Source organism: Budorcas taxicolor, chromosome 20 (assembly GCF_023091745.1).
Source record: "Budorcas taxicolor isolate Tak-1 chromosome 20, Takin1.1, whole genome shotgun sequence".
In the NCBI taxonomy this organism is placed as follows: Eukaryota; Metazoa; Chordata; class Mammalia; order Artiodactyla; family Bovidae; genus Budorcas; species Budorcas taxicolor.
In genome coordinates, this window is record NC_068929.1 from 69724781 (window position 1) to 69739780 (window position 15000).

Genomic DNA, 15000 nt, shown 5'->3' on the forward strand with positions numbered 1-15000 from the left:
AGTTGGTGATGGACAGGGAAGCCTGGTGTACTGTAGTCCATGGGGTCACAAAGAGTCGGACACGACTGAGTGACTGAACAGTAACAGAAGGATCCCCTCACCTCCAAATCCTTAATTTAATTACACATGAAGAGGCCTGTGTGTGTGTGTGTGTGTGTGTGTGCGTGTGTGCCAAATTAGGCCACATTCCTAGGTTCCAGGGGCTGGGCCAATGGACATGTCTCTTAGAGGCCTCTGTTCAATCCCCTACAAAGATTATCCAAGTGACACAGGAAGCCTGTCGGGTGGAATCTCTTGACCAGCTGCTCCTCCTGTGCCTGGTGGCCCTGCTGCCTTAGAAACCTCTTCTCTGGAGCTTGCTGCCTGCACTCAGTCCTGGCCTGGCCTCCACCAGCCACGCAGCTTCGGGCAAGCTGCTTAGCCTGCACCCGCCTCTGTCCTGAATCTGACAGAGAGCAGTAGCATCTACGGGCTACACTGCATCACAAGGTTGCTGTGAGAACTGTGTGCGTGGCGTGCGTGCTAAGTTGCTTCAGTCGTGTCCGACTCTGTGCGACCCTGTGGACTGCAGCCTGCCAGGTTCCTCTGTCCATGGGGATTCTGCAGGCAAGAATACTGAAGTGGGTTGCCGTTTACTCCCCCAAGGGATCTTCCCAACCCAGGAATCGAACCTGCATTGCAGGTGGATTCTTTACCAGTTGAGCCATAAGGGAAGCGGAGTTAAAATGTGTGAGGTGATTATGAGGAGCCTGGCCCATGCTGCCTCTTTAGAAGCGCTGGTCTCACTTGCAACCACCCAGAATGCGACTGTCTGCCGCGGCCCTCGTCCATAGTCCAAAAGCACCGCAGGACAGCACTCTAAAACCAGCGAGCTGCATCACCCTTCAGGCAGATCCCTGCTCACCTGCCACGTGATGCTGGAGGAGACTCCCCACCTGCCCCTCCAGAGCCTCGCTTTCTGCTAACCATGGGTGTGTTTCCTGCTCACCCTCCCTGTGGTCACTTGTCCCTGTGTCCAGCTCCCGTCTGAGTTGCTGCTCCGTCTTGCCCTTCCAGGTCCTTACGCCCCGCATCACCTTGAACCTTCCAAGGTCCCTTCTGTCCCCACATTGTTGGGTTTCTCTCCAGCCTCTGCTGTGCACTGCAGACCCCTGGATGATCCCTGGATGACCCTGAGCCCTTCGAGTCTCACCCCACACACTCTCCCTGAAACTTCTCAGCCCATACCTGGCATCTGTGACCTGTGGTCCTGGGTCCCCTTCACCCCTCCCACTGTGGCTATGACCTTGACACTGAGCACCCAGGGCATCTTCGCAACGGTCTGCTGGGCATTTCCACTGGGAACCCCCAGCAAGCAGCTCAACCTCCACGTGGCTGGGACCAACTCCTTGCCCCTCGCGTCCTTCCTCTGGATTCTCTTCATCCTCGCCTTCCTGCCAGAACACAGAGCCACACATGGTTCTTCCCTTGGTCTCTCCTCCAGCCGAGTTCCCTTGAGTGTCCCCACAGACACCCCACCTCTCTACTCAGGCTTCCCATCTCACACGGACTTGTGCGGAAGCCAGGACCGCTGAGAACGGCAGCCAAGCCCACGCTCACTTAGCTCTCACCCTCAGAGGCTCCTGTGGATCGGCCCCCACCCAACAGCATTCACTTGTTCCCGCTGGACAGACCCACGGCTCTTGTCTGAACCCCAACAGTGGCCCAGCACCTGGGTTGGCAGTCAGGTTTTCAGGTTGCAGAAAGTACCATGGGTGTGACAGTTACTTGCATTTCTCAACATGGCTGGGCTAAGGGGCCTCCTGATAGCTGGGAAAACATGGTTTCTGGGTGTGTCTGTGAGGGTGTTTCCAGAAGGGATGAGCATTCAACTCAGCAGAGCAAACAAAGACCCAGAAAGGAAACACATTCAACTCAGCAGAGCAAACAAAGACCCCCTCACCTGTGGAGAGACTGAGCAGGTCAGAAAAGCTGAGGAAAGATGAATTCGCCATGCTTGAGTGGAGACATCCATGTCCAACCCATGGACGTCATCACTCCTGATTCTTGGGCTTTTACACCCAGATCAGGACTTAGGTTTTCATCTCCTCTGGTTTTCAGGCCTTCACGCTGCTACTGAATATTCCCTGGAAGGACTGATGCTGAAGCTGAGGCTCCAAATCCTTTGGCCACCTGATGCGAAGAGCTGACTCATTGGAAAAGACCCTGGTGCTGGGAAAGATTGAAAGCAGGAGAAGGTGGGGGCCGGCAACAGAGGATGAGATGGTTGGATGGCATCATCGACACAATGGACTTGAGTTTGAGCAAACTCTGAAAGATAGCGAAGGCCAGGCAAGCCTGGCGTGCCGTGGTCCATGGGGTCACAGAGAGTCAGATGTGGCTGAGCGACTGAACAACAGCAAGAGACCTACATGTGTATCAATAAGTTGCGTGTCTTACTGGTTCTGTTTCTCTGGAGAGCCTGGGCTGGCCGGCCACAGCCCCCAGGCTCACTGCCTGATCACTGTGCAGGTGGGCCTCTAGCCACTGCCACTGGCCAGCTCTTCCCTGGTCCAGCCCTGACTGCAGGGAGGACTGCACACCCTCCCCTTCCACTGGCACCTGAACAGAGCTTCCCGGCCAGGCTCCCGCTCAGGAAAGTCACCTGTGGGAGTCGGGGCACAGTGCTGCCTCTGCCAAGGCGCTTAGATCCAAGCCTCACGTCTCCACCTGCCCCCAGCACCCTTCGGGGTCACACACTTGATAAACTGGAATTGATGAGAATGATCTGGAAGGTGTCCTCTGCCAAGAGCCCACAGGAGTGAGTCATCCCGGCCAGCCTTTGTGCTCAGGGAAGGCTACATAGTAACCTTTCTGTGAGGGTTGGAAGGGCTATTTCCCTGGGGAGGCTCAGGGTGGCGGGGACAGAGAACCCTTGTTTGGGCTGCTGCGGGACTGCCATGGTGATTGGACATCCAAGGGAAGGCTCAGAAGCAGCAATTCAACAGCTAAGGTATTGGGTTTTCAGGTAAATGAATACTAGAGGAGTTACTTATTTATTCATTCATTCAATAAACATTTGTTGAGCATCTTCACTGTGCTCATCACTGAAGAACAAGAAAATTAATGACAGTCTGTAGCCTGGAGCAGAGGGATAATTCAACAACTGTCTATTCTGTACGATATGTTCTATAATAATAGTTACGGATGATAGTAACTATTGGGCTTCTCACGTGGCACTAGTGGTAAAGAACCTGCCTGCCAACACAGGGAACATGAGACATGGGTTTGATCCCTGAGTCAAGAAGCTGCCCTGGAGGAGGACACAGCAACCCACTCCAGGATTCTTGTCTAGGGAATCCCATGGGTAGAGGAGCCTGGTGGCTACAGTCCACAGGGTTGAAAAGAGCTGGGCATGACTGAAGCGACTTAGCACGCATGCATAGTAACCACTATAGTAACTATAGTAATAGTTACAGAATGTTCAACTACCGGGGTCCAGCCCTGGTGGATCCAGGGAATTCGAAGCAGGGATGGAGTCGGTGTCTTAGGAAAGAATTATTTAATTAGAGATATAAAGAGAGATTAGGAAAGGATAGTGTAATAGGAAAATTAGTGGAGAAAAGAGACTGATATTCCTTGGTTTACACAGAAAGCTAATAAAGTCTCAAGGCAAGAAACTTGCACCGTCTACGTTAGGCCACAGGCACCCGCTTGAACAGCAGAGGGTGCCCCGCCTTGGGCTCCCTCTCGCGTGGGTCTCAGAAGCCCGGGCAAATAAGTAGACATGGAGAGCCTCCACGTTCCAAGGGATCAGCCTGAAAAAGAGAGGGAGGGAGAGGGAGAGAGAGGAAGTCGACACGGGGAGGCCAAGCTTGTGCAAAAACCCCATAACTTTATTTTTAAAAGGTGTTTATATACCCTAAGTTTTACATAATGGAAGATACAGAGTCATTCAGGGGCAGCGGTCCTGACCCTTTCGGTATATCTTTTTGTATACAAAAGGTCTCAGGTGATTTACATTATCTTCTGGCCAAGAGGCCTGTTAACACTTTATGGCTCTCTTCCTTAATGAATGTTAATCTCATTTCCCCTGAAGTGTTCTTCTTTAATCTGCATCACCCTCAAAGCACTAAAGTTACATTCCTATAGAACAAAGGTGCAGTGGGTTATAACAAAGAAGGTACTTAACTCAAAGATCTATGTTGCTACTTGTTTTTTTTTTTAATATACCAACTATATCAACAAATAAAAAATATGAAAATTTGGCAGCAAGTATTGGCTCAACAAATGAAACCCTTAGTCAGACCTATTCTAATGATTTTGACTCCTCGGAAGCCCCTACATTCCTAGAATGTTTTGAGCTTCCTGTGCTTCTCGTTTGGGGAGGCCGCAAACAATCACATACGCAGCTGTAAGAGTCCTGTAGGCAGGCTAGAAAGCCATCAGAGGGGTTTTTGGATTGAAACACTCTTATTATGCCCAGGAGACTTATTATCTAAAAGCTCTAAATTAATTTTTTCCAGAAAGAGGTGGTGAGGGGACAGCCCCTGTTAATGTCAGAAGCATAAGCGAAAAGCATAACGGCACGCAGACTCTGGTTTTGGGGGTAGATGCTCGAGAAAATCCAGCGAGGCTCCCTTAAGGCTGGACTCGCCTTTGCCTGTCAGACCCCTTAACCTCATGACCTTTGCCACAGGCGAGACTCCTTGTGCTGGCTCCCGTCACTCAATGTGCGTCAGACACTGTGTAAACACTGTACCAGTCTCCCGTCATTTATCACTCCCAAGAACTCTATGGAAAAAGAGCCTGTTTCCCCCATTGTATAATAAACAGAGAAAACAGGCACAGAGAGGTGAAGGGACTTGGCCAGTGTCTACACAAATGGTAAATGGTGGAGCCTGACTCAAACCCACATGTATCAGCAAGTGCAAAGCTAGATGCTGTGACAAAGAGTCCCCAGATTTCATAGCAATAGCTCACAATTACAGAGATATGATATTCTGAGGGTTTTACAGTATTACTCCATTTGCTTCTTGCAGCCACTGATGTTGCGTAGTCTTCACCTCCCCAGGACAGTGATGAGAGCTGAGGCATAGGTCATTAAGCAACTTGCTCAAGGTCACACAGATATTAAGCGGCAGAGCTAACTAAGTGGAATTGGAACTGACGAAGTGACCCCTGCAGGTCATTGCCATAACCACCCTGCCACACTATACTGATACTGACTTCTCCCCCACTCTCAACAGTTTTGAGCCAAGTGGTCCGTACTGGTGGGGTAAGTCTGCTCTGCTAGGCGTCCCGAGACCCATATTCCGTCCATGTCTTTATTTCTCCATCACCAAGGATGCCAGTGCCTGATACAGTATCCACTGCTGACAAGGCTATTTTACAATTAAAATGTGATTCCTCAGCTGCCCTAGCCACATTTTAAACGTCCAGGGGCTACCACCTTGGACAGCATAGGTCTAGAAGATTTCCATCATCTCAGGAAGATCTGCTGGCCAGTCATTGCCTTGTCCAGGTCCAGGCAGAGACCTGAGGGGAGTGGGCGAGGAGAAAACCCAGCAGATATGTGAAGTCCCAGACCCAGATCTGGCCACATTGCTTCTGCTTGAATTTCTTAGTGTCAAGGCCATGCATACCTGGGAAGTGTGGACCAGACAGGCAGTCATGGGCCAGACTTCACTTCTATTTTTATGGAAGAAGGAAGTTCAGTTCAGTTGCTCAGTCTTGTCTGACTCTTTGCATCCCCCTGGACTGCAGCACGCCAGGCCTCCCTGTCCATCACCAACTCCCAGAGCTTACTCAAACTCATGTCCATTGAGTCAGTGATGCCATCCAACCATCTCATCCTCTGTCATCCCCTTCTCCTCCTGCCCCCAATCCCTCCCAGCATGAGGGTCTTTTCCAATGAGTCATTTCTTCACATCAGGTGGCCAAAGTATTGGAATTTCAGCTTCAGCATTAATCCTTCCAATGAATATTCAGGACTGATTTCCTTTGGGATGGACTGGTTGGATCTCCTTGCAGTCCAAGGGACTCTCAAGAGTCTTCAACATCACAGTTCAAAAGCATCAATTCTTCAGTGCTCAGCTTTCTTTCTAGTCCAACTCTCACATCCATATACGACTATGGAAAAACCACAGCTTTGACTAGATGGAACTTTGTTAGCAAATAATGTCTCTGCTTTTTAATATGCTGTCTAGGTTGGTTATAACGTTTCTTCCAAGGTGCAAGAGTCTTCTAATTTCATGGAAGAAGGAAGGGTGGGTTTTATTTGGGTTCTGCAGTCTCCACCACGCTCACCTGCCTGAAGGTGGGGTCTCTGGTTTTAGCCTCTAGTGGGTCCACTGCCTTCTCAGGAGAGAACAGGTTCCAACATGCCAGAGCTCTGACCAGAGAATTACAGTTCTGCCTGAGGCAGGGAGTGAAAACAGTCCTGAAACAGACAAGTGAGTTCCCCAAGTATGGGACAAAGGCGTGCAAGGGCACTTTCACATAGAGGGAGGAACCCAACAGAGAAAGGAGGCAGGGGCATCAGGGTCCAGCCAGGCCCTGGGGTGGCAAGTACTTGCAGTTCATTCTTTTTTTTTTTTTAAATTAGAAAATTTATTTTTTTGGCCATGCCCTATGGCATATGGGATCTTAATTCCCTGACCAGGGATTGAACCCACGCCCCCTGCCTTGGATGCATGGAGTTTTAACCACTGGACCACCAGGGAAGTCCCTTGGGATTCCTCTTGAGGCCTGAAAACTCTCAAAGGGGAGATGAGGGCTGCAGCCCAAGTTGCCGGAGGATGAGAATCTTCAGACTATGCAGTCTACTCCTCTGAGGGTCTCATGTTGTTGTTCAGGGAGGTGCGCCTGCTTGCCCCACCCAGTCCACCCGCAGAACTGGGCTAACAGAGCAGAGCAAGGACGCGGGGGTGTGTGGATGGCGTTACGCAGAGAGTGTAAAAATCTACCGCAGGTTATTATTATTATTAATTATATTAAGTATATAATTAATAATATTATCATTAGTTATTATTAGTTAATGTTAATGCTGCTGCTGCTGCTACTAAGTTGCCTCAGTCGTGTCCGACTCTGTGCGACCCCATAGACAGCAGCCCACCAGGCTCTCCCGTCCCTGGGATTCTCCAGGCAAGAACACTGGAGTGGGATGCCATTTCCTTCTCCAATGCATGAAAGTGAAAAGTGAAAGTGAAGTCACTCAGTCGTGTCCTATTCTTAGTGACCCCATGGACTGCTGCCTACCAGGCTGCTCCATCCGTGGGATTTACCAGGCAAGAGTACTGAAGTGGGGTGCCATTGCCTTCTAGCTAATGTTAATTGGAGAGTTAGTTCGTGGTACAAGAAGAACAGCTTGACTTTGTGCGTGTTTGGTAGAAGCTCACAGAAGAGGACCATGTTTGTCCAAGGCCTGTCACGTGCCGGGTGCCATGCTGGAGGTTTTATGTGTTTATGGACATGACCTTGATTCTAGGAGGAGAACGCTGATGACCAAGGTGATTCTTACAGCCATGCAGCAAGGAAGTATTAGGACTTTGTCCCTTGCTGGCCACACCCGAGCTCCATCTGTAGACAGTCGGGTGGACTCAAGGAATGCCATTTGGAATCACCTAGGGCCCAGGGCCACATCTAGGGCTGTGAGGAGTCATTTGCTGGAGAGTGTGAGGTGTCGCTCTCACATCTCGTCACCTGTGAGCTGTGCAGGCATGTGCAGCGCTGAGCGCTCAGTCGCTCAGTCGTGTCTGACGCTCTGTGACCCCGTCCACTGTGGCCCGCCAGGCTCCTCTGCCCATGGGGTTCTCCAGGCAAGAACACTGGAGCGAGTTGCCATGTCCTCCTCCAGGAGGTCTTCCTGACCCAGGTATTGAAACTGTGACTCACTTGTCTCCTGCATTGCAGGAGGATTCTTTACTGCTGAGCCACCAGGGAAGCCCCATATTCAGCATTGTTTATATTTTTAAAAAAACTGCCTTTTTTATTTTTTTAGCTTAAGTTCAGGGGAGTCAGTATGTCTTGTTGCAGAAGTGAAAGTCCTCTTATCTATTTGTTGTGGGAAGAATATGACTCAGGATTCATTGTCACCTCTGCCTCAACCACTTGTATAGTCTTGGCAAGGGTCTTACCCTTCCAAGCTTCAGCTTGGGGAGCAAATGTACCTTGCTTGGAGGGCTGCTTGAAAATTATGCTTAATATATGTAAAGCATCTAGCGTAATGCTCGTCTCTGAGCAGGCTGTCGGTGAATGGCCATAGTCATGATTGTGGTTTTGACTGTTACTTGACCTGATGTGGTGCCTGCGAAAAAGCAGCTCTCAGATCCCTAAGTGCAGCGGCCAGCATGGACCAGAGGCCCCAGTGCTCTGCTCGGAAATATATTGCTCCCAGGGACTGCTTCCAGCCAGTGACTCGGTGAGGCAGGAATATTAAGTCATGTCTGTCCTGAGAGATGTGGGAGTCTGCTGGCGAGGAATTTGGGTTTGAAGGCTCCATAGCAGTCTTTCCTAACTCTCCCTAGAACTGCCCTGCCATCTAAGATGCTTCTAGCCTGCCAGCTCTCCCCATTCCTTCCTCCCTCCTCCCCTCACGCCTTCCCTCCCTCCCTGCATCCTTCTTTCTCTCCTTTTCTTGGGGTCAGAACTTCACTTCGGTCTGATGGTTCTCCCAGTCTTTTCTGATTCCTTCCCAATTTTCTTTCACCAATATTTCTTTTAAAAATGTCTTGGATGCTCAAGCCCATTTTGGAATGTGCTTCTCACAGGAGAAATACTGGCACAACTAAAGCCATTTTCCAGAAGGTTAGGAGGTTGACACTAGTTCTGGCATCCCTCACAACCAAAGTTGTGCAGACCTTGACCACGGCCCCTCTCAGCTTCCGTCTTCCAGACTGAAGGGTTTTGATATATTTTTCTTCGTCTTCTGACACAAGCTGCTTCTTGTTTGCTTATTTCGGGTGCTCTTTGCTGGCAGTGTCCCGGTTCTCTTTCTTGATCAGAACCAGAAGCAGGTGTTCTCCACCCTTGGGCACAATGATTTTCTGCAAGGTGAGGATTTGCTTTCTGGATTGTCATATTTGGAAGAGCTTACTTGCACCCAATGCATTTCTCTTCCGAGTGTTTAAGACAGACTTAGAGTTCTGCTGAATGTCATCAGTTTTTACACCAGGGTTTGAGATCTCAGGACTTCAGCAACGTACTGAAGGAGCTAACAGGGTGAAAACTGGCATGGAGTCTAAAAGGTTTGTATTTCCGTGTTTGTGTGTATAACTGGCTGAAGAGTTAGATGTCTCAGCTTTTCCCTCTTTTCATAATGCTATCCCTGTCTCCTCTTGAACTTGTGGCAAAACTTTTCATCAAAACTTAATGGTGAATGTCAACTGCATACTTCCATCTTCTGATTGGCTTACATGACAATCTGTAGGCAACAGCAGTGTAATCTTGTCACAGGTTCATCACATAGAATTTCAGGTGGAACAACAGATGTTTCAAGTCAAAGAAAGTGGAAGAGAAATCTTACTGCCTCTCAATAATTACCAGTGTAAAACCAAGACACAAATTATTATTTTTATGGCACAAATCACGCACTTTCACTGGCATATGACCCTAATAGAATAAATGGTAAATCTGATTTATTTGAACATTCATGTGTCAATGAAGTACTTACGGAAAAATGCTTTCAGCATCCTTCACCAGTTGGAATTATTCTGCTTCTCAATTCTGTATTTAGGGAAGCTTTTCTGGCTTCCATTTGACCATGTATGGTGCACATTATAGTGGCTTCCTCTTAGGGTTATGAAGAATAAATGAGATAATCTATATAAAGGGCTCAGCAAAATGCTAGATGTTGGCCTCGGTATGATCATGATCATGATCATCATCACCATCACCATGATCGTCATCAAAGCAACAGAGTGGCAAATAGTCCCTTCTGCTAGAACTGCTAATGTGGGGAAAAGTCTCAAAGAGAAAGGCAGAAACCAGCTGTTTTGCCCTCTTGGTAGAAGAGCTGCAGTTTTTTTAAACTTCAGCTGAATCTGATTCTCAGAATAAATGAGAATGTATGGCAGAAAATGTTCCAAATGGCATCCCTAAAGGCCACGAGTGCTGATCGAGCAAGAAGAATGCAAATAGAAAAGAAAGAAAGAAAGAAAAAAATGCCTCCAGATTCCAAGGTCACAAAGTGTTAGAACCCTGGAAATTTCCATGGGGCAGACCATGCTGACCTCAGAGGGGAACGGAAGCAACACCCTCAGGTCAGCAGAGCCCTGCGGGTTTGTGTGTGCAGCGTCCTACCAGGTGCGCCTCTGAATCGCTGGGATTTCCCAGCCTAATTCTATTTGCTCTTGGAGCCAGGGGTGTTTACATCTCAAACCATTCCTTACAAACAAATCAACAATATTTACCATGCTCAGTAAAAGGAAAGCAGCCACAACTTAGCTGCTTCGAGAGGAAAAGCAAGAATTTTCCTGTTGATCTCAGTGGACTTGAACGGCTTTTGGTTTCATCAGAGAACAATTGTCAATGGAACAGTGAGTTAGAGCAATGAGGAGACAAGAGATTTCAAGATTCTTTTAAACTCCGGCCTCTCAGTGGATCTCAATGGCTCTCCTTGGGATGGTTTCAAAAGTCAGACTTGAAAACCTCCCATTTCTATTCTCACGCTCACCAATGGAAATGGGAGAAGAGAGGAAAGAGAACATTTATGGGAACGGAAAAGGGAGCTGATGACTAGTCACAGATCACAAGAAGGTAAAGAATGAGACCATGACTGTACTCATTGTGACCTGGCCTGAATTAAACGTCCTGCGGTCACAATACACAGAATGAGGGCTACATTCCCGAACAGAAGAGGCGGGTGTTACAGGTTCAGCTGCATCCCCGCCAAAAACACACGTTGGAATTCTAACTCTCTGTCCCTAGGAATGTGACTGTGTTTGGAAATAGAGTCTTTGCAGATGTAATCGAGTTAAAATGAGGTCACTAAGGTGGGCGATAATCACATACAGCTGATGTCCTTCTAAAAAGGGGGAATTTGGACAGAGACACGCACACAGGGAGAATGCTGTCAACGTGAAGGCAGAGAGTCCGTTGATGCATTTACAAGTTAAGGCGCAGGAAGGACTGCCAGCAAACCCCCGGAAGCTAGGAGAGAGGCTGGAGCAGATTCTCTCAGAACGAATCGGCCCAGCGGACCCCTGGGTCTCAGACTTTGGGGCTCCAGGCCTGTGAGACCACACATTTCTATCCTATAAGTCCCCCTGTCTGTGGTATTTTGTTGCAGCAACCCTAGGGAACTGATACAATGGGCAGCAGGATCCCAGACCAGCTGACTATAGGCAGAAACAGCAGCGCAGAGCATCTCCATGCAACCTTGTGCACGGCCACGGCTGCTCTTAGAAACTGGTCCATAATGGGCTATGGATGCAAGTATAGGAGGCGGCAGCAACAACTTGCTCAGTTCAGTCGCTCAGTCGTGTCCGATTCTTTGCAACCCCATGGGCTGCAGCACGCCGGGCCTCCCTGTCCATCACCAACTCCTGGAGATTATTCAAACTCATGTCCATTGAGTCGGTGATGCCGTCCAACCACCTCATCCTCTGTCGTCTCCTTCTCCTCCCGCCATCAATCTTCCAGCATCAGAGTCTTTTCCAGTGAGTCAGCTCTTTGCATCAGGTGGCCAAACAACTTGCTAAGTGCTGAAAAAAACAGAGGGAGGGGGAGCACAGATGGAGCTGTAAGTTTAAACCTCAGAAGTACCCATTTCTCTTAATTATATGGAGAGCAAATTGCCCCCAGGGTCTACTTGACAGAAAAGATGGCTTCCTGGGGAGTTACATCCGTGGTGAAAAAGCAGGCATTTGGGTTCTGTCTGTCTCTTCCTTTGTTTTTTTCCCCTTGGCCTTCAAATAATCAAAAACTGTTTAGTGAGGTAGTTTGCATACATCTGGGACTCTGGAGGATGTCTAAGTTTAGCTTCCTGTCCTCAGATTTCCTAAAACATAGCTGGGAAGCTAAGGTATAAGATACCTTGGGATTTTAAAGATGAATGGGAAGTACACAGAGGTTCAGGGTCAAAAGAGGCAGACAACAGGGAGGACAAGAGTGACAGCCCAGTGCTGCCCCCGTGACTGTTTCTGCACTGGCTGCTCCAGCACAGTGCTGAAAATTGGAGTGACAGAGAAGATTGAGGCGTGTTCATGATTTAAGTATTTCCAAAGTTCTATCATTAAGTCAAATGCCTTCTCTAAGGTTATAGTTGCTGCTAAGTCGCTTCAGTCGTGTCAGACTGTGCGACCCCATAGACAGCAGCCCACCAGGCTCCCCCATCCCTGGGATTCTCCAGGCAAGAACGCTGGAGTAGACTGCCATTTCCTTCTCCAGTGCATGAAAGTGAAAAGTGAAAGTGAAGTCGCTCAGTGGTGTCCGACTCTTCGCAACCCCATGGACTGTAGCCTTCCAGGCTCCTCCATCCATGGGATTTTCCAGGCAAGAGTACTGGAGTGGGGTGCCATTGCCTTCTCTGAAGGTTATATTATCTACCCTCTAATAGGACCAGGAAGTCTCTATTAGTTTTCTCAGAGGTTTCTTTCTTAAAGAAAAAACTAACCCATCAATCAAGACCCTGATGCTGGTAAAGATTGAAGGCAGGAGGAGAAGGAGACGACAGAGGATGAGATGGTTGGATGGTATCACTGATTCAACAGATATGAGTTTGAGCAAACTCTGGGAGATGGTGAAGGACAGGGAAGCCTGGTGTACTGGAGTGCACGGAGTCACAAAAAACCGGACACAACCGAGCGACTGAACAACAGCAACAAATCAAACTGAATTTTATCGTATCTATTTAAGAATCTATCTGAGATGTTTCTCTGCTTTAATCCTCAATGGACTTAAACACATAAAAGATTTCATGATATTCACTATTCTTGAGGTCCTAGGAAGAGCCCAAGAGAAAATTTTTTTCCCATTGTGACATGTGACAGACTGAATTTTCCAAAAATGGCTTAGAAAGATCTCGATTTCGCTTGCTCTTCCGACAACCGGCTTCTCATTTCTCCCGTTGAGAGACCAGGGTTTTGTTCCCTCCCTGGGAAGCCATCTCTGTGACAGTGATGGTGGGAGAGATGCGCGTGGACTCTGGAGGCAAGGCCATAAAAGGCAGTGCAGCTTCTACCTACTTCTCCTGAGCTATCTGCTCCTGGAACCCAGCCACCATGAAGCAAGGATGCCCCTCTTCAGAGACATGCAGAGGCGGTCTGGTTTCTAGCCTACGGTCTAGCTGGGCTCCTAGCTAACATCCGTTATCAACGTGATGGCTATGGGAGTGAGCCATCTTGAAAGTAGATCCATCAGACCCAGCCAAGCCATCCAGCCAGTGTGGCAAGGAGCAGGGGGCAAGTTATGAATGTCATACACAGTCCACGTTTCAAATTTGTGAGCAAAATAGAGGCAGATAGTTGTTTCAAGTCACTAAACTTTGAGGAGGCTTGTTTATGTAGCAGTTGATACGGCAGAAAGTTAAGAGGAACTAAAAAGCCTCTTGATGAAAGTGAAAGAGGAGAGTGAAAAAGTTGGCTTACAGCTCAACATTCAGAAAACAAAGATCATAGCATCCGGTCCCATCACTTCATGGGAAATAGATGGGGAAACAGTGGAAACAGTGTCAGACTTTATTTTTGGGGGCTCCAAAATCACTGTAGATGGTGACTGCAGCCATTAAATTAAAAGACGCTTGCTCCTTGGAAGAAAAGTTATGACCAACCTAGATAGCATATTCAAAAGCAGAGACATTACTTTGCCGACTAAGGTCTGTCTAGTCAAGGCTATGGTTTTTCCAGTGGTCATGTATGGATGTGAGAGTTGGACTGTGAAGAAAGCTGAGCACCGAAGAATTGATGCTTTTGAACTGTGGTGTTGGAGAAGACTCTTGAGAGTCCCTTGGACTGCAAGGAAATCCAACAAGTCCATTGTGAAGGAGATCAGCCCTGGGATTTCTTTGGAGGGAATGATGCTGAAGCTGAAACTCCAGTCCTTTGGCCACCTCATGCAAAGAGTTGACTCATTGGAAAAGACTCTGATGCTGGGAGGGATTGGGGGCAGGAGGAGAAGGGGATGACCGAGGATGAGATGGCTGGATGGCATCACGGACTCGATGGACGTGAGTCTGAGTGAACTCCGGGAGTTGGTGATGGACAGGGATACCTGGCGTGCTGCGATTCATGGGGTCACAAAGAGTCGGACACAACTGAGCGACTGAACTGAATTGAACTGATAGTTCATACAAGATAATTGATTCAATTTGCTAATATTTTGTGACATTTACATCTGCTTTCAGAAGGAAGATTGGCCCACATTTTCTTCTGTTTTTTGGATTGTCCTTGTGTGCATTTCCTATCAAAGTTACATAACTCTTTAAAACTGAGCTGGAATGTATTTCTTATTTTTCTAGTCTCTGAAAACAGCTAAGATTGAAATTCTTTTACTGATGATTCAGTGGGTAAAGAATCTGCCTGAAATGCAGGAGACACAGGAGACATAGATTCAATCCTGGGGTCAGGAAGATCCCCCAGAGGAGGAAATGGCAACCCACTCCATTATTCTTGCCTGGAGAGTCTCATGGACAGAGGAGCCTGGTGGGCTACAGTCCAGGGGGTTGCAAACAGTGCGACTTGGCTGAACAGGAACACGAGACATGATTTAAAAAAAAAAAAAAAAAGAACAAACTAGTGTTAAAAACAGAGCTTGATGTCTTTGGTTTCTTCAAGATTTTTGTCTCCTGGGCCAGTTTTTTGGAAGGTTAGGATCTATTCTGATTTTGGGTTTTTATTTTTAGGTTAACTTTTGGGACTTTCCTAGAAAATTGTCCACATTCTTCAAGTTTTCAAAATATGAATACAGGTTTCACTGTTACCGATTTATGTTCCCTCATTCATCTATAATATCGTTTATTTTCTCTCTCTCTGTTTTCCTGATGGACTTGCTGAAGTACGTCTATTTGACTCATGTTTTTCA